Raw genomic sequence first — 20,598 nt, 5'->3', positions numbered from 1 at the left:
GAAAGAAAAATACATAAAAATGGTCTCTCTGTATTAAGGTGACAAATACAGGGTCAATTGCTTAAAAGAAATATGAATAAACAGCCTTATTCAAAAAGAATACAATTCAAAACACTCCAGCAACTATAGACATGTAAATACAAAAAATATATAAATCATTATCTGATCTTTTGTACTTACAACTGGGAAACAGAAGATTAGAAAGGCAGGAGACAGAAAAAATCACTTCTCATAGCCGAGAGGCAGAAGTACAGGCAGAAGACAAAGAACTCAGACACAAACTTCCCTCCACCCAGATCTGAAAAAGTCTGGTTTCCTGATTGGTCCTCTGGTCAGGTGTTTCAGGTACTTCTTTCCAGGTGTAAAAGACATTAAACCTTAGCTATCTGTTTATGACACAAGTGTTAAAGAATAATCGTGTGGAGGTAGATTTCTTCTTACTATTATGGAGAGCATTGTATTCCAACTTTCCTTGGGTTAGGAATTATTCTGTGGAGGTATTTTTTTCATAATCCTGAATAGCTCAGTTACAGTAATGAGTTTTCCCTTTAGAAATGCTTCCAAGTGAGCATTATTTTTCCTCTTAGAGTGCATCTTAAATCATGGCACATGGTTTTTCAGCTACTGAAAAAGAAGTAGGCTAGAATTCAAAATTAATGAGCTGTGGGGTTTTTGTTTTTTACTGTTTCAGCAAGCTGCCCCCCCCCCTTATTACCCGCAAACAAAAAAAACTAGGGCACCCCACCTATACCCTACAGAGGGCTCAAGGAGTGACCCAATCAATTTAGGCACCTTTCCGAGGGCTCAGGGTGTAAGGTACCTATCCTTACCCACAGGCTCAGGAAGAAACCTGGTCAATTTAAGTACTTGTCCTTTCCCTTCGGGGCTCAGGGTTTTATGGTTCTGTGGAACCTTTTCCCAGGGAGAGAGCTTTACACAGCTGTGCTCTATCTTTTTATTAGCAACACACAGAGATTTGCTTGGCATATGTATGCTTATGCTCACCACTCCCAATATAGAGACAAAATTCATCCATGGCCAGTCAGGATCATCTCGTCTGGAGGTTCCAGCGATAATTCTACACATCACAGTTGTGCAGAAGGGTCAGAGTTCTAGCAGCTTGATGATAAATTCCGGTCCGGAGATGGTTCCCAAAGAACATTTATTTGTTGTTGCAGTACATAGGTAAAACTAGCTACCTCCTTTCACTTCACTAACCCTATCACATTATTCAGTACCCTAGGTAACAAAATTTAACCAATCGTGCACTGGCACGTATATGTTCTCCTCCCTGCTCCACTCTTTTTACATTTTATTTATGTTAAAATTGTAACTTATTTATGACCTTCTTTGTTTGTGCAGATGGTCAGCATAAATTTACTGGTCAGAGCTTATCTTTATTTTACCAATTCTTGGGGTCTTTCTGTTTCCCCCCTAAATTTCTCAGTGCCTGGGGGTGTCTACTTTACAGCCCTTGGTGTTATAACTCTTGTTAGAGGAATTCCTGAGGTGGGGGCACCTTAGCAGCAATGGAACATTTTTTTCCTTAATTTTAGTGGTGAAATCCCTGTTTCACCTAAGGCTGGTTTAGTATGAGGTGAGTTAAATCTCAGGCCTCCACCTTGGCTCCATGGGGAACCAAAGCGTAGGCTTGAGAGTTAACTCACCCTACACCTGGGGCTTCTCGCCTCCCTGTTCCTCGCTTCCCTGGGAAGCTAACCGGGACTTCTTGCCACTGGGGAGTGGAGTCCAGCTGCCTTGCCTAAATGCCCTGAAAATCCCACCAGGTGCCTATCTGTATCCTAGGGGAACCCAAATAGCTTTGAAAATCTGTCCCAGTGAGATCAACTTGTAGTCTGACTATAACACAGGCCATAGTACTTCATTCAGTTACACTAGTATTTAGCCCCATAATGTGCGTGTAATTAAAGCCTAATTATAGTATTATAGTATAATTATCTACCAAAAAGACATCCAATCTTGATTTGAAGATTTCGAGAGATAGCGAATCTACCATGTCCCTGGATAGTTTGTTCTAATGGTTAATCACTCTTACTGTTTGGCTTTGTTTGGCGGTAGTGGGTAGTTGTGTTTTTTTTTTATTTTTTAAAGAAAACTAGTTTTTAATAATAAAAAACATGCATTACAGTTATATAGTTACCTTTATCAACCAAACCTGTAATCTCAAAGAATTAAATCAGGTTGGTTTGAGACACATTTTCCATAAAACAATGTAGACTGGCTTTAAGAATTAATGGATGAGAATATGATTAACTGAATCTTCTATAAGCTTTTCCATTTTTGCCCAGGATTGATGTCTGGCTAATCAGCCTACAATTAGCTGGATCATCTTGCACTTCTTGAATATTGACACAATATTAGCACTCTTTCAGTCTCCTGGAATTTCTGCAATATTTCAAGTTATTTAAATATGAGCATAAGTAGATCTGAGGTCTCCTCAGCCAACTTTTTTAGGACTCTTGGCTGCCAGGTATCTAGGCCAGACATAAAAATGTTTATCCCAAGTAGCTGAACATCCTCACTTTTTAATCCACTAGAAAGCAGTTAATTGTCCTTGTGTGATATGAATGAATAGATCAACATGCTTTTTACCAACTATCAAATACATTTATTAAATGCTTTTTCTGCTTTTTCTGCATTGTTTTATCTTTTTCCATCTATTAATGGGGCTGTAGCATGGTTAGAATTTATTTGGTACATGATCTACTTAACAAGATCAGCTAGCAGAACTTGTAATAGTTGTGCTAGCTGTGGATTTTATTCCCCTGAGGTTGTTAGCTTCCCTTATCAATTTTCTACACTTCATAGCTTATTTATAGTGTTTGTAATCTACTTTACTTGTTTTCCATTTGTTATATTTTACTTTTAATAGCTACCTTCACTTCTCCTCTTAATCAGGATGGGCTGTTTGACACTCCACAAAAACACTGTGTGGCAGTGGTGTGGAGTACTATGTGACTGAAACTTATAACAGTCAGAATAGGGCTGTCCATCGCTACATATTAAATGTTCTGCTCTGGTAAATTTCTTTCAAGGTGGAAAATCATACCTAGTTCATGGCCAAAGAGACAATTTATCTAAAATTAACATTATTGAGAAAAGAGCTACAATATAGGTCTTTGATTTGTCACTTTGACAAATCAAAGACTGCTACATATGAAACTCTGGAGTCTATCATTCAGGACTTGCTAAACATTCTCCTTACATGCTTCTATTGAGAGCATTCTCAAAAAGGGATCAGGCAGATAACATACATAAAATCTAGCCATGTGAGGCAGATCTGAATGAGGAGTCCTAAACTATTTGGATCTTAGAACATAAGAGTAGCCATACTGGGTCAGACCAAAGGTCCATCTAGCCCAGTATCCTGTCTTCAACAGTGGCCAATGCTGGGTGCCCCAGAGGGAATGAACAGCACAGGTAATTATCAAGTGATCCATCCCCTGTTGCCCACTCTCAGCCTCAAACAATATTGTTTGCTAGGCCTTACCTCAAAGATGGGAAGCAATGGTCACCTCTAGACATCTCCTATTACTAGCTGATTACTTTATTTTTGACATTTAACTCGATTTGTTTATCATTTTAGAACCCTTGAGGGGACACTTTCTGGTACTGGTGAATAATTAAAATCTGTTCAACGCCATTCGACTCTTATACCTTTCTGCGAGTGCATTATCTTTATTACATATCCTGAGAGAATTCATAAGTATTTCTTCATACTCTTTGAAGCTAAATGCCAGTAGATTATTTTGTTTGTTTTCCAATGCCTTCTGCAGTTTCTCTACATGCACAGAAATGATGCTTGTTGCTGTACGGGGGGGCAATGTAGGATCAGCTTGCTTCCAAGGTGGTTGAGGAGAGGCTGTAGCCCTGCTCCATCTGAGCACAAGGATTGCAAAATTTTTGTGGGAGGGAGGCTTCTTGTGGGTTCCCCTGCACACGCATGCGTGCGCGCGCACACACTGTTCCTTTCTACTTCCCGAACTATCATGGGGAGCTAACCACATGGCCCTCATTGAGACTATCATCCACCAACATTTATCAAGACTGGAAAGATAGTCAATACAAACTTAGTATTTAAACAGTTCTGACATTTTATCTGGATGATCTAAAGCCCTTAAATTCACCCCAACTTCTTGTTTCCTTTTTTATACTAACTCATGGGCTGTATCGTAATGAAAAGGATTGTCTAGACAACTCTTCAATTGTATTTTACTGCTGTAACTTGGCAGATCTGCAGTTCATGTGAATCATGACAACATGGCTCAATCTGAGGCATAATAGTTTTCTATTCCTTTTCTTTACAGGACTGCTTTTAAAACCTTTCCATTTCTTTTAAAGCGGGTACTATAAATACTTGCACTTTTGTTTAATAAATGGATCCTGGATATCTTGCGTGTTAGGGTTTTTTTATGGGTATCCTCTGTGATCAATTCTTTAGCAGCTTCCACACACATTATCTGGATTTCAATTTCCTGTGTTTTCTAACTTCATTTTTTAAAGTGTAGTGCCACAACAGAGCCTTCAGTATTGTCTATGTACAGTATAAGGAAGTCTAAATTATATTATGGTCACTTGTTCTGTGGCTCAACTACAGCTCTCCTCTCATTAGCTATCAAAAGTTCATATATGGTACCAAGATATGGTCTCCAATGTGATATTCAAGTAAATAATGTTCAAGTAAGGACTGGGTTACCTAGGGAGGTGGTGGAATCTCCATCCTTAAAGGTTTTTAAGGCCCGGCTTGATAAAGCCCTGGCTGGGATAATTTAGTTGGGGATTGGTCCTGCTTTGAGCAGGGGATTGGACTAGATGACCTCCCGAGGTCTCTTCCAACTCTAATATTCTACGATTCTATGATTCTAAGTAGCTGATGTGCTGTTGTTACTGTTCTAGTAGATTTATTTACCTCTGTTTCTCTGTGAAATGGACCTCCATATCATTGTTATGAGTGACAACTGGTATTGCTACTCCACTATTCTATGAATAAAAACTCTGCTTGTGGGAGCTGCTGGTGCTAGCTGGTTTATTAAGTGAGCTAGCAGATTCATTTCAGAGGTAAGGATTAAATTTCATTGCGTCTTTGGCTCTGCCAGCTCATTGACCTTGCAGTGAAGTACCAGAAAACCAGTAGGCAATTCTGTTTTAGCACTACTCACTTGCCTCTAGCGTCCCAGTCTCCATTTTGTCCTTCATCAAAACAATTAAAATCTGCACAGCTCCATCTGCAGAGTCCTAGCTCACCAGTGTTCCAAAGCTGTGGGTGAGTTTTTTCATGAGAGAGAGAGAAAGAGAGAGAGAGGGATCAGCAATGACAAGGTCATCAGTGAGAGAAATCTAATGTCATAAACAAATGATTACATGCCTGTGAAGAATTAGTCTTAGAGCTTGTGTACAGAGAAAAGCGTTATGTGGTATAGTTTAAACCAATATTCCCCTCTGTGGACATTCTTATTCTGGTATAAAAGTAGTTTTTTGGGGGTTTAGTTTAACCCCCTTCCAAAGTGATACATAAGCTAAACTGAAAAAGGCAATCAGATATAAGTATCCATGCAGGGAGTTGTACTGGTGTTACTGTTGGTTTGAATTCACATCTTAGCCTTTTAGAGGAGTAACTTTTCTGGGTATGCGGGCAGTCAGTTATTTCTTCAGTAGGACCGTTAGATGGCTAAGCAGTCAGCTTAAAATAAAAAATTCAGACAGTGCTAGAGCTTCTGAACACTCTCATTCTCCCTCATTTACAATTTCTCAAACAGGTAATCTTTGCACTCCTTCCTATTAGACTTCGCTTAGGTCTGAATGAGACAAAATTAAATGGGCCTTTATCTGCCTTTAGAATTCCTTAGCTTCATGCTAAGATTTGTAAAACTAATCAATGTTCATAGCTGATATTCTACATGAGAGGTACTGTGCTATGACTTCTTCAAATGTGAATCTACATATCTCTGCAAAGCGCCATCCACCTAGAGTACTTCATACTGAAAATTGAGTGCTGTTTTAAACTTGATACTGAACTTTGCTAGCAACATGATTCACTGCTTTTCTGGGCAAGAACTATCAGAAACCTGACCTACATTGGATGATATGCTATTGAACCATTGCAATTCAGTGCTCAGTCAAGTCATGCAGCATGCCGCCAATTCTGTGAAATGTGTGCAGGAGTGGCGGAATCCCTCATTTGGCTGCAACTTAGGAGTATAGTATGGCCACCTAAGAGAGCATATGAATGTTTTACTTGCCCAGTTCAAATGCTGTATAAATTTAAGTAGCAACCAAAACCTTTGCGACCATTGACCTTCATAGTGGTTCAACTTTGAGCCAGAAAGCTCTGACTTTAAAAGTCTAAGTCTGATTCTAGATTTGGTGTCTTGATTCAATAACTTCTGGCAGAGAGAAAGGCAGAGAGAGCCCCGTGTTGCAAATTACTAGCAGAAATCTGTTGCTCAAGAAAGGACAATAAATGACCTTTCTATTCATAACTTGGTCTTTTTTAGTATATTTAGCTTTCATTATAGTCTGTGTATTATTGTTTACAACTTCATTTTTCTTAAAGATCCATGGACTTATAAACATTCAATTTTACAGGTAATTTTAGTTCTAATCTTGTTACTATGGTATATTTTAAAATAGTAACACCAAAATTACCCTTTCATAGAGAGAACCTGTTTATTTTTAATATGTTTTCATCTTGAATAACTAGAAATACTGCTAATGCAGATCAGCTGCGAGTTGCTTCACCTTTATTGGTCCCATTGTTGGCTATGTTGTGGACCCCGGTCTGGTCTCAGCTAGGTTGGTCCACAGCTATATCTGGCTTGGTCCCTTTCTATCTGATAGATCTTATCTGGTTGATCAGTTTTCAGGTGAGTGTTAGAGACAAGTTGGGTGAGGTAATATCTTTTATTTTACTGATTTCTGTTGGTGAGACACACAAACTTTTGAGCTATACAGAGCTCTTCTTGGTCACTTATACCTTAATTGACTTCGTTTCCTACTTGGCAATTGCTATTCTTTTGCTGGCTGAGTCCCTCTGATACTGTACCGTTAAGCAGTTTCCTAGATCCAAAAATGTTTTGTCATCTATCTCCATTCATTGTCACAAACAGAATTGCAATGTGAGCGTGTGCACACAGTTCTAGTTGGGAAGTGCAAGAGTAGATCCCTGTTTCAGAATGATGCCCAGGTTTTAGGGAGATATGCAACTTTTCATATATCAAAGGGTATGGCTTCTGGTTTTCTACTATATGATGCTGTTTGCAAATGTCAACCCTGATTGATCGATTGATTTTTAAGACATGGTACAGTGTATATCAAGTGCAACTTTGTTGGTTTCAATGGAATAACAATCTGTGAAACCAGTGTAAATGTAAGACAATCACGCCGCAATGTAAATGCATGCACATGCTCTGTCTTGGTTGGGTAGGTGTGTTCAGAACCTCATAATAATCTGTGTCACTGCTCTGGCCAGGGATCAGGAGTGTATTTCAACAAGTCTGTCCTTTTTGTTAAAGGATTGCTCCTTTGATAAGGACATCTATTAGCAATCAGCACATAGAATAAAAGATGAATGATGGTGAACAGTATATATACAAGTGGAATGAGTATGACCAATCAAAATTTGGCCTTTCGTTCACTGATGTCTTTGCAAAGAATATCTTCCCACCATTCGTTCAGCTCTGAGGAGTCTTTCAGCAACATGCATTTTTAACATATTGATGTTTCTCTTTGTAATCTGATATATATTTTTAATTAACTGTATTAATTAACAGATGGATTCATCTGTTCTAGGGGAAAATCAGATTTTGACTAAGGACAGTGTGACATTTTTTTCTCACCCTCTCCCACAAGGCAACTAGTCTGATGTAGTGTCTACACAGACACTGCATTGCCCTAACTACACCAACATAAGCCCTATGCCTCTTGTGGAGGTGGAGTTAGGCTGGTGTAGTAGGACACTTACATCAGTGGGAGCAAGGCTGTCATGTGTAAACTGACATAATTAGGTCGACGTGCACAGCCTTATGTAAACCTAACACTGTAGTGTAGACCAGCCTTAGTTACACTATGAGAAGTTTTTTAAAGAGTTTATCTGCTGATGGTATCTTGACTCTATGGATCACAAAGTATGCAGACCTGCTAAGGGGAACTTGAAAGGGATGATCTTACATTTATTATTTGTCTTGTTGGCTATATTATTTGTTTGGCCATTTGGTAACCCATTCCACAGTGCTTACCCACCCACTCCTCTCTGTTCTCTGCAGACAGTGTTACATCTTTACTTTTGGAGCTGCTATCCCAAATCCTTCTCTAAGTATTTACTTTGAATAATCTACCTTTTTGTCCCAGAAGATACTTCTATACAAGACTTCATTAAATGACACTAACTTCCTCTATTCTATATATGAATATCATAAACATAAACTTTCTTTCCAATTATTTTTCACATTTTACACACACTCTTCTTTCCTTGCAACCTTTCCTTATGCAGCTGTTGCTTTCCTTAAGCGCGATGACCTAGAACATCATATACCATGATTGAGTGCAGGCGATGGGTCTAGATGACCTACTTGAGGTCCTTTCCAGTCCTACACTTCACTATAATTTTTCAATAGCAATAAAGAAGGGAAGTCTTTGCTTACTAGACTGATATTTTGGGGTGGTTAGTCTACATGTTATGGCATTTATTTAGACAACAATTACTTTCCTCATTGTGATAAAGTATGCCAACTTTTGTACTCTTATTCACTAACCATGCTAATTAGTGTATGAAGCAGTTTATTTCCCTAGTATTAAGCATAAAGGGACACTATTTACTAAAACTAGACTATTTTTTCCTAGTGAGGAAAATCACTAGAAATCTCCCTCACCTTCTGCTGCCTTTGGGATGTGATCATACTACAGAATCCTGTGTGTGGAAGCAATTTTTACTTATTACTTGTTAACAGTGTTAAGATTTGTGCCAAGCTGCAAGAACGCAGACTGATACCCAATTTTACAAGTACTATCCTTGGTGTCACTGGCTCATGAATATGTGCAGCTGCTCCTATTGCCTAATAAACCATCTGAAAACTTGCTGGACTCTTGTAAATCCTCTACAGAAGGTACATTGCTAATTGAGACAGTGGGCCAGTTTACATAGTGTGTAATCTACATCTCTGAATTATCTCATACTCAGTAACAGGCAATGAATGTTGAATTTATGTCTACATTTTAGCAAAAATTAATAGTTATCAACTGATGTAATCTCTATGTCCTTTTTAGATAGCCCAGCACTTCTTCCATTTTACTATACTCTGGTTAATCTTAGATTAAATAAAGTCTTTAAAGTGTTTGTCATAGGTTGGAACTACAGAAGAAACAAAGCATTACAAATACATTTTCTTCTTTGAGTGCTTGCTCATGTATGTTCCACATTAGATGTGTGTGCTTGTCACATGCACTGTTGCCAGAAGTCTTTCCCTCAGCTGTATCCATGGGGGAGCGGCTCTGGCGCCCTCTGGAGTGGCACCCACATGGCGCGGTATAGACTCATACTCATAGACTCTAGGACTGGAAGGGACCTCGAGAGGTCATCGAGTCCAGTCCCCTGCCCTCACGGCAGGACCAAATACTGTCTAGACCATCCCTCATAGACATTTATCTAACCTACTCTTAAATATCTCCAGAGATGGAGATTCCACAACTTCCCTAGGCAATCTATTCCAGTGTTTAACTACCCTGACACTGGAATAGATTCCTCCCCCACACCCTCAGTTCCTTCTTGCCGCCAGTGACAGTGCACGGAACGTTCTCTGCTCTTATTAGCATTGCTTAAGCTTTGTTCGTACGAACTAGAATTCTTGTAAAGTTAGCGTAGGTAGTTAGTAGTTGCGTTAGCAAGCCCTTTGCAGTAGTTAGTTTTGTTAATCCCATCAGGGGCATGCCCTGGTCTCCAGGCTTTAAGCCCTGCAATCTCAGCAAATGGCACATGCCCATGAGCGAGCTGCATAGTAACTGTCTCAGGTGCCTTGGTGAAGGGCACATAAGTGTTGAATCTGCAAGTCCTTTAAACCTAGGACTAAGAAGGAGCATGCGATTGGACTTAAAGCGCTCCTGGTGGAGTTGGCGCTCACTCCGGCCCCAAAGCAAAGGTCTGACTCAGCATCCAGCACTGTGGCATCGATGCGTAGTGCCCCGCCGAGCTGGCACTGATCCCCATCCATGGCCCTGGCCAATAAGTTAAAGAAGGCCGAGAGAGGACAGTCTCCTACACCCTACAAGGGAAAGGACTGGGTTGGGTGTGAGCTAAGACCCACACTGAGCAGCTTGTCTCCCCCATTGGTAAGCCAGGCCTCAGCTCATATCGAGTGATGCAGCCTACCCCGTGCCTTGCCTGGAAGCCTGGACACAGAGGTGGGCCTCAAACATCGATGGCTCCTGAAGATGATGATGTGCTCCAGGCTGTGCAGGAGATCTTGACGCTCCCAGCACCATGCACACCAGCCCGGTGGTGCCCAGACCTCGGGGTAAGCCTGCCTTGGGACCTTTTCTTCTGCCCTCGCCCCAAAAGCACCGCTCCCCATCACGGGGCACGTCCCACCATCATTCACCCACTCAAAACCATCATGCCACGGAGTTAGGAAGGCAGATGCATCGGACCCCTCCACAGACACTGGACTCTGGGTGCTGGCAACAGGATTTGAGATGGACCTCATCAGTTACCTGGCGCAGATCCACAGAGGCATGCGCTCCCTGGCAGGAACGTCGAGACCGGCCCTTCACGTCAGCAGAACATCGTTACAGAGTCCAAGAACAATTGGAAGACTGGAGCTGTAGACCCCTCCAATGATCCCTGAGATGGGTGTCCGAGTATTTGCAGAGATCCGCCTGATCCGCGATACCTCCTCATCCTGGTATCAGTCTTGAAGCGTGAGGCTTGGATCGTCGGTCTTCTGTCGCGGATCCGTCAAGTGCTGCCAGTCACTGAGGTCCCCATGGAGACACACATCCTGGTCAGATTGGTCCTCCTCTAGGTGTGACTGCAATTATCCCAGGCACGGAGTCGCAGCTCCAGTGGATCTGGGTCACTGGGTAGCAATCGTTTTAGATATGTATGGAGCAAGGCTCCACATCGGCGGGGCAGCCTCCTAGACCCTAGGTGCCACCTGCATCATCAGTCCAAAACCTGCCCCAGGCCCAGTGGCTGGCCCCATGGTACCCCTGGAACCTGTGGGGTTTCACCTAGCCCTCCCAGCCTGCCTGCTCAGTGTCAGAAGCCTTGGACAGGCCAGTGGCCTTGACAATCCAACTCATTCCGACGCTTGAGTCCCCAGGGTATAAGACCCCACAAGTCCATGTGGAACCAAAGGGAACATCCTGTTGGACCACCAGTGGGTGTCGTGGAACCTGCAGTACCGGTCTCCTCCTTGTCATCATCAGACAAGGCCATCATGGAGCCCCCTCACCCGGTTCCCCAGGATGACACTGAAGTGCACCATGAACTGTTGAAGAAGGTCGCATCCAACCTTGCCCTGCAGGGGAAGGAGTTGGAGGAGTTAGCAAACTCCCTATTCAGTGTCCTCCCCTTGACAGCCCCTGCTAGGGTGGCCCTTTCCCTTCATGAGGGGGTATTGAAGATATCCAGCTCCTTGTGGCAAACGCCCTCCTCTCTCCCCCCCATTTCCAAGCGGACAGACTTGGACCATCTGCCCCAAATTCGCTGGTGGTCGAGGCAGTTAACCACAGGGAATGTCAGGGGCAATACAGAGCTACCCCTAAAAATAAAGACTGTAGGAGACTGGACTTGTCAGATGGAAAATTTATTCCTTGTCTAGCTTATAGTTGAGGGTGACCAATTACTAGGACCTCCAGGACCGCTACAACTTTAATATGTGGCAAACCACAGCCAAGTTCAAGAATGCCCTCCCAGAAGGTTCCGGTAAAGAATTCCAGGTGATCCTCGATGAGGGCATGGTCGCTGCCAGGGCAGCACTTCAAGTGATGTCTGACATGGCAGACTCCGCCGCCTGCATCATGGTGTCCACCATCTCCCTGCTGCATGGTATCCTGGCTGTTCCTCTCTGGGTTGTCCTCCATGGCTCAGCAGTCGATTCAGGACCTCCCCTTTGATGCCCAGGCCCTGTTTGCAGAGCAAATGGACAACAAATTACATGGGCTGAAGGACTCCTGAACCACTGTAAAAACCCTGGGGCTTTACATTCCAGGCCTGGCATGTAAATGGTTAAAACCTGTATGGTACAAGTGATGGGAACAGTGAAGGATACGATGTTGTTGCCCCCACTGTATCCCTCCGGCACCTTTTTGTCTTTTACAGGGATTTTCTTCACTGTTGAATCTCCCTCTGAACAGAGAAGGGAGACTGAGGCGCCAGTATCAATCAGCAGCCACTGGTTAAATTGTCCGAATTTTCCTTTAATGCTGGCCAACGTTGTGAGCCTACCCCAAGCGTCCGGTTCTATGGGCACCTTTGCCTGAGGCTGGAGGAAAATCCCGCCCCGTCACAGTAAATTAGGTGACAATGGTGTGGATGCTGCAGACTGCTCCTTCTTGTTTTTCTTGCATCGAGCCAGATACTGCAGCAGCTCTTCCACCGACAACCCATCTATGTCTTCCTTCCTATTGAACTGGAGCAACTGTTTCCACAAGAGGGCCTCTTCCTTTGCCAAGCTGTTCAACAGTCCAGAGGTTGTCTTGCATTGAGGAGCTGGGCTCTTGGTGGGTCGCAGGCTCTTCGGGCTGCTGCGCAGGCTGTCATGAGGTTTGTTCTGATTGTTATGGTGCCTCCTAGTAAACTCCCTCTTGCCTGTTTTGGTTACCACTTAAACCCTCTTCTTAGGGGGTTCTGGGAAAGCCTCTAGCTGGAGATCATCGGCAACTCTGTCGGGTTTCCAGGTCCCCATAAGAGGTGTTTTGTGGGTCCACAGCTCCCAGGGTGATCCGTAAAGTGGGACTCAATCCCTGGAGAGCTGTCTCCACGAACTCGGGCATGTCACAAGTAAGGGCTCCTGCTAGCCAGAATAGGAGCTGCTTCCTTCTCAGATAACACTCTGACCACTCTCCTGCCCATTACCTCTCGGAATAATATCTGCCAATCAGGTTGTGATGAGGGAAGTAGAACTTCGACGCCCTCATAAAGGTGCAGGTTGGAGTCCACGTCTCCCACCTTCAGTTGACTTGGCAGGGTGCCGAAGTCCTCTCCCTTCATGCACTCCCTGATCAAGGTCTTGAGGGGCTTTGCTGACCCTGGCCCATAACATTCCCTTTGTCTTTTTTAAACTTTTCCTTTAGCTCCACAGTTTGAAGGCAATTGCTATGCTCAGCCTGATGATGTTGGCTAGAGCGAAGCTCATTTAGCAGCTTGCAGATAGCTTCCTGTGATTCACTCTGCTGGCTATTCACAGAGAGCAATTCCTTCTCCTTCTTAGCCTGCAGCTCACTGAGGTCCTGGACCTTTAGTTCTAACCTCCCAAACTGTGACACAGACATCTGGTTTTGTGTCACCAAGCCCTCCAACTTGAACCTGAGCTTCTCTATTTCTGAGTCCTGGGATTATAACTGGGACTCAAGTTCTTGGATTTAGGTGACCTGTGTGGAACTGACTTTGTCTAGTTCCACACATACCAAATATATCCCATAAATCAGGTTTCTTCTCTTAAGTTTCTTTGAGGGCTTGGGTTTTCCCCCATAAAACCCTCCCAACTTCAGGACAGCGCACTCAGTGCCTCCTGGGCCTGGAACAGATCTTCTGTCCAGGGGTTCTTTGCTTTACCAAAAGTAATGGACAGTGGAGATAAGTGACCCTTTATTATACAGGGCACTCCAGTCATCCTTCCTGTAGGTGCGCGCATTCATATTGATAGTAAGAGTAAGTCAAACTATCTGCCTCTTAGCGGGTGAAGCTGTCACTAGTACTGCTGAGCAGCAGTGTAGTAGAGTGGCGCCAGGGCTCAACCCTCCTTGCGGGTGGAGGGGAGCCACACCGGCCCACCGCGCTCCGTCGACTCGGGGGTTCGTCCCTTGCTGCGGGGCAGAGTGAACCCACAACAGTTAGCAAGTGGCCCAGGCCCTTAGGCAGGGCGGGGCAACACACACAGTCTAGGCTCAGGCCTCGTCAGCGGGGCTGAGCGCAGGGGAACAGCATATAAGTACGCCCAGGCACTTGGGCAGGGCAGGGCAACACACACAGTCTAGGCTCAAGCCTCGTCAGCAGGGCTGAGCGCAGGGGAACAATATATATAGCTTCCACCAGTCAAGGGTGGCAGACTCCCCCTCCCCTGAAGGGGTGGCAGGGGGAAGCAGGCCCTCCCACTCCACTGCGTTCCAGCCCGGGGCCCTAGTAGCGGTCAACACCGCTAGCAGTCAGTGGGGGATCCTGACCGAAACACACTGCCATCGGCTCAGGTGAGCCTGCAGCCTGACTGGGGTTGGCTGCCCCCGGGCCACTTCCAACCTCCCCCTCACTGGGTACCTGCTCTCTGCCAGCGTAGTCCGGGGGGTCCCGGATCATGCGTTCCTCCAGGTGTCCGGCGTCGGGAGGTCCAGTCCACTCGTCGGAGTATTGGGTATCGGGAGGTCCGGTCCACTCCTCGGGGTACCGAGTGTCGGGAGGTCCGGTCCACTCCTCGGGGTGCCGGGTGCCGGGAGGTCCAGACAGCTCCTCCACAGGCCGAGCGTCGGACCGCTCAGTCGGCTCCTCTGATTACTGGCCCCAGGGGAGGTCAGGCCAGTACCCCTCCGGGTACCAGGCACGGGGTAGGCCGGGCCCAGCAGGAGCTCGGGCCCTAGCATCTGCCTTCTCTGGCAGCCTCCTCCTAACTGAGCGCTGGGGCTGGGCTTTTGTACTTCCGGTCCCACCCCCTGACTTCCGGGGGGCGGGGACAGGCGGGACGGGCCTTGGATTTCCTGTCCTGCCCCTTGACTTCTGGGCGGCGGGGACAGGCGGCGGGGCCTCCGCCCGTGGCCGCACCTTCTCTGGCCTATGTCCCTCAGGAGCGCGGGGGAGTGGGGCCCCCTCGCTACAAGCAGCAAGAATACACACCTGGCTTCTTGCCTTAGTGTGTTGGAGATCAGGTCTCCTCGGCAGCAGGGGATATGGTGGGAGTGTGAGGTGGGGGCCTCGGGCCTACAAGGTGGAGCTGTCTTCCATTCGCCTTGTCACCTCCTCAATAATTGCTGGTGCGCAGGGCCAGGCCTAGCAGAGATGCTCTGCTATGGCGGCTTTGGCCTGCTGCCTGCCTTGCTGACCTTATTGCAGTCAGTGACTGTCTCCAGGAGTTGTCAGCCGCAGCAAGCCAACCCTCACCCACGTGCTGGGGCTCTTCAGTCGATACCAATAACTAGTTGGCACTGGCCAAGCACAAAACCTTAACCAGGGGACAAACCCTGTAACCAAACCTCTGGCTTCCCAGCCGGTGCTTCCTAAATGGGCACCCTGTGGTGGCTGGCAATAAGCCGCCTGCTTGCGGGACGCAGCAGCACACCAGCTGCGAGCCTCTCACCCTACCCACCAATTTCTGTCCCTAGTGTGCTTGGGCACGGAAACCCAACTGCGTAACTGGTGGGTTGCAGTCAGTCAGTAGAAATAATAAGGGCTAAAATAAACAAAATGGGAGTCCCTTTGTGATCGCCAAACTGTAGACTGGTTTTAGTATGGCCGGAAACCAGTCAAAAGATTTGTCTCCCTACCCGCATCTATCATTGGGGTTTAAAATTGCCAAAAATAAAATTAATAATAATTTTAAAAAAAGACAAGGAAGTGGTGCAAAACACAGGTATATTTATTGGAGCAACAACAGTTAAACAAAGTAAGTAAACAGGGTATGCTATACAGGATTCCCCACACAGGTAAGCAAGGTAAACAGATGAAGGTGACACTGTGACTATACTGATTGTGACCAAAAATGCTTATTCCTCCCCAAGAAAGGTCCAAGATAAGGAAGATATGGAAGACTTAAAAAGTATCTAGCATTTCTTGCAGCTTGCATCTGGAGCCTCAAGGTCTCATGACACAGATCAGGTCTGGAACCTAGCAGGAGACTCGGCAGGGTGAGGAGTGGACATCAGGCACAAGTAGGTGATAACTCTGCTTGATGCTGGTGATTCTTCTTTCTCCTTCCCTGTGTTGTCATAGGTGCAAGTAAGATCCAGGTGAAAGGGTGGCAACTAGCAGCTCACCCTTGCATTCAAGTGTTAACCCCACCATCCCACAACCCTAAGGCACAGTGCTCAGGCTTACACACCTGAGTAGAACATACAGCTGTGGTAGCAGCATCTCCAGGCCTCTGACACTCAGATGGGCAACCCTGTCCTTCTGACATGCTAGCCTTTATATGCCCTGCTGTAACTGGGTAGATTACATGTTTCATGGTTACTTGAAAACTATACCTGAAGAGGGGGAAGAAGGGCAGCTAAGATGGATTCCTAGTTGTTGTTGCCAGAAATTCAAGATGGTGTGTAGTAATTAATGCCAAAATAGATGTTTTTCCCCTACAAGGGAGGTCTGCATCCCATCCTGGACCTAGTGAGATCTCAACAGATACCTAAAGAAGCTAAAGTTTCACATGGTCTCCCTGGCTTCCGTTATACCCTCCCTGGATCCAGGAGATTAGTATGCTGCCCTCAACCTGAAAGATGCATATTTTCATGTAACAATCTTCCCAGGACACAGACGCTTTCTCCATTTTACAGTGGGTTTGGCCCACTATCAGTTTGCAGTCCTTCCGTTTGGCCTGGCTACAGCACCAAGGGTGTTTACCAAGTGCATGGTTGTAGTCGCAGTCTACCTTAGATGTCAGGGTATCCAGATTTACCTGTACCTTGACAACTGGCTGGTCAAAGGCAGCTACAAGGCTCAGATCCAATGCGACATCACTGTACTACAAGCCACACGCCATTCCTTGGTACCACTGGTCAACCACAAAAAGTCCACATTAGTTCTAGTTCAAAGGACATAATTCTATTGGGGCTGTGCTCAGCTCGACCCGGGAGAGAGCGTTCCTGCCGTTAGACAGGTTTCAGGCCCTGACAGACCTCATCACAGAAGTGTCCGCATTTCCCCTGATAATGGCCAGGGTGTGCCTGCACCTGCTAGGTCACATGGCAGCTTGCATATACATGGTTCACCATGCCAGGTTCCGCATGCAGCCCCTGCAGCAATAGCTGGCGTGAACCTATTCCCAATCCGGGGATTGTCACCATTCCCCCGGTGGTTCTCACGTCACGCGAGAAGATCCTGGAAGGAGTCCCGTTCAACAGTCTGCTCCATATGTTGAGCTAGTGTCGGACGCTTTGAACCTTGGTTGGGGGGAAGGGGGGTCGCACCTCGGACATCTCCAGACCCAGGGGATGTGGACCCCTGAGGAGGTAATGTTACACATAAATGTCAAGGAACTCAGGCTGGTCCGGCTGGCCTGTGGGGTCTTCCTGCCACACCTGTCGGGCAAAGTGGTGAGAGTCCTGACAGACAATACAGCCTTGATGTTCTACATCAACAAGCAAGGAGGAATGCACTCATCGGCTCTCTGCCAAGAGGTTCTCCATCTCTGGGATTTCTGCACCGACCACAGCATCCATCTGGAAGCTGGTCACCTCCTTGGCATCAGGAATGCCCTAGCAGATCACCCCAGCAGTACTCTCACCATGAGTGGTCACTCTACCCGAAGGTGGCCTGCATGATCTTCCAGAGATGGGGAGCTCCACAAGTAGATCTGTTTGCCAACAGGGGAAACAGAAAATGCCATCGGTCTTGCTCTTTGCAAGGCCTGAGCAAGTGCTCCCTCTCCAATGCCTTTCTCCTGTTGTGGGCCAAGGGTCTGATGTTCACGTTCCTGCCATTCCCTCTAGTCAACTGGGTCCTAGTAAAGATCAAGAGGGACAAGGCACAGGTTATCGTGATCGCTCCTGAGTGGCCTTGCCAGAACTGGTTCAGCATGCTCATGAACATGGTGGTGGCCCCTCCCTGGCCCCTTTCCCAACTGTCTGTACCTGCTGTCACAGGATCACGGTTGGCTCCTACACCCCAACCTCTAGTCTCTACACCTCTTGGTGTGGATGCTCCATGGTTGAACCTGAGGGAGAGTATTTGCCCAGAAGAGATCCAGCAGGTCCTCCTGGGAAGTAGGAAGCTATCCATGAGACTAACTTACCTGGCCAAGTGGATGAGGTTTTCCTGTTGGGCGTTGGAACGCAGAATTTCTCCCTCGAGTTCTTCAGTGCAGTCCATCTTGGACTTCTTACTGCAGCTCAGGAACCAGGGTCTGGCACATTCTTCCATCAGAGTGCACCTTGTGGCCATTTCTGCATTCCACCAGCCAATCAAAGGTCAGACAATCTTTTCTCGTGACATGACTGTCAGGTTCCTGAGAGGCCTCGAGAGGCTTTACCAGCATGTACGGGCCCCTGTCCCACAGTGGGACCTTAACCTGGTCGTCTCCAGGGTCACTGGCCTGCCTTTCGAGCCGCTGAGCTCCTGCTCCCTTTCCTGCTTGTCCTGGAAGGTCACTTTCCTGATGGCGGTGACATCAGCAAGATGAGTCTCAGAGATTAAGGCCTTGACCTCGGAACCACCTTACACAGTGTTTTTTAAGGACAAGGTCTAGCTGCGGCCTTCCTGACGAAAGTGGTATCTTCCTTTCACATGAGCCAGGATGTATTCTTTCCAGTGTTCTGTCCCAAGCCGCACAAGACTGCTGAGGAGAGGTGTCTGCCCTCACTGGACGTCTGGAGGGCCTTAGCTTTTTACTTGGAGCATACATCTGTTCCATAACTAGTGTTCTTCGAGATTTGTTGCTCACGTCCATTCCACATTAGGTGTGTGCTCACTACATGCACCGGTACCGGAAGTTTTTCCTTCAGCAGTATCTGTAGGGGAGCAGCTCTGGCGCCCTCTGGAGTGGTGCCCACATGGTATGCTACCACTACCCAGCTCCCCTCACCCTCAATTCCTTTTTACTGGTAACTCCGACAGTGAGGAAGGAGTGTTGGTCATGGAATGGACATGAGAAACACATCTCAAACACCAGTTATGGAACTGGTAACTGTCTTTTCTTCTTTGAGTGCTTGCTCATATCCCTTCCATGTTAGGTGACTCCAAGCAGTTCCCTTGGAGGTAGGTAGGAGTTCACGGCTGCACAGATTGTAATACAGCTCTGCTGAACCCAGCATCGTCTCTGGCCTGCTGAATAATGGCATGATGAGACGTGAACATGTGGCCTGAGGACCACATTGTTGTACTAAAGATGTCCTGGGTTGGGATGTGTGCCAGAAAGGCTGCTGAAGATGCCTGTGCTCTAGTCAAATGGGCTCTGATGATTGGCGGTGATGGGATCTTTGCTAGCTCGTATCAGGTCTCTATGCAAGAGGTGATCCAGTTGGAAATCCTCTGTGAAGAAACCAGAAGGCCCTTCATCCTATCTGCTGTAGCGCTGAAGAGCTGGGTCAATTTATGGAAAGGGTTGGTAACTATCTAATTTTAATGATCTTGTGCAACTTTTTTTTTTTTAATTTATTTCATTGGGTGATGTATATCAGGGAAACTGTATGACCTCTGAAATGTGTTCGAGATCATTAGGCTTAAGCATCACTTATCCACCATTGTACACACCTCAACAGACCTTGGTCAGCAAAATATATTTTCAAGTATAAGTTAGGATCAAAAATCGAGATCCCAAACTCCACAGCACAGATAAGGTTGATGTTTTACTTAATGGAAACATTAGGAGTGTTTTGTCTTGTGAAAAGACTGGGAAGTGCATTTCCCTCAGCGATGTGCTTATTCAACTCATCTTGAAAGGCAGGTCTGATGGCCATGAACACTAATCTTGTGTTAACATGTATGGAGATACACCTATCTCATAGAACTGGAAGGACCCCTAAATGTCATTGAGCCTAGCCCCCTGCCTTCACTAGCAGGACCAAGTACTGGTTTTGCCCCAGTGCCCCCTCAAGGATTGAGCTCACAATCCTGGGTTTAATAGGCCAATGCTCAAACCACTGAGCTATCCCTGCCCTTTTTTTGAACTGTTTTGCTCTTATCTTAAACAATTTGGGGAAAGATCATGACTTTTGATGTGATAAATGAGAATACATACTATTGTGTTGAGTCCCATTTATACCTTAGTACTACACTGGTAAGCAGCTCTCATTCATGATTATTGTTTGGAGTGTTGTAGACATGTTGGTCCCAGAATATGAGAGAGAGAAGGTAGGTGCGATATTTTTTATTGGACCAACTTCTGTTGGTGGAAGAGTATTCTTTATTATTGTGGCAATTGTTTTTTGGAGCAGGAATGCTGCATCAGGGAAAATCCCCTTACATTGAATGATCTGTTTTCCTTTCAATACCCGATAGGGAGGAGAATATATTCCTGGTAGGTAGTCTTCTGTACTCTACTTTATCTTGGGCTTGTCTGAAACATTGTGGTTACACTTTATAATAAGTGACTAAGTACACTGTAATTACAATGTAACAGTAAAGAATAACTTCTGTAATTAACCTTCACATTATAGGAATGTGTAGCATGTACACAGATTAAAGAATAATCTTGGAGTAATTACAATGTAATGGAATTTAAAGAGATA

At 45.6% G+C, this 20,598-nt stretch overlaps 1 protein-coding gene across 1 annotated transcript in view; it reads left to right on the top strand.

Moving 5' to 3' along the window:
- The window catches only part of DIPK2A (divergent protein kinase domain 2A), a 45,176-nt gene extending 26,982 nt beyond the window's left edge, over window positions 1–18,194 (top strand). The window contains exon 4 of the transcript XR_004002035.1: window positions 18,182–18,194. The gene's annotated coding sequence lies outside the window, so the exon portion shown is untranslated. The remainder of the gene's footprint in view (window positions 1–18,181) is intronic.
- The last annotated feature ends 2,404 nt before the right edge of the window (window positions 18,195–20,598 follow it).

This window comes from Gopherus evgoodei, chromosome 9 (genome assembly GCF_007399415.2).
Source record: "Gopherus evgoodei ecotype Sinaloan lineage chromosome 9, rGopEvg1_v1.p, whole genome shotgun sequence".
NCBI lineage: Eukaryota > Metazoa > Chordata > Testudines > Testudinidae > Gopherus > Gopherus evgoodei.
This window is presented reverse-complemented; position numbering and strand designations above follow the sequence as displayed.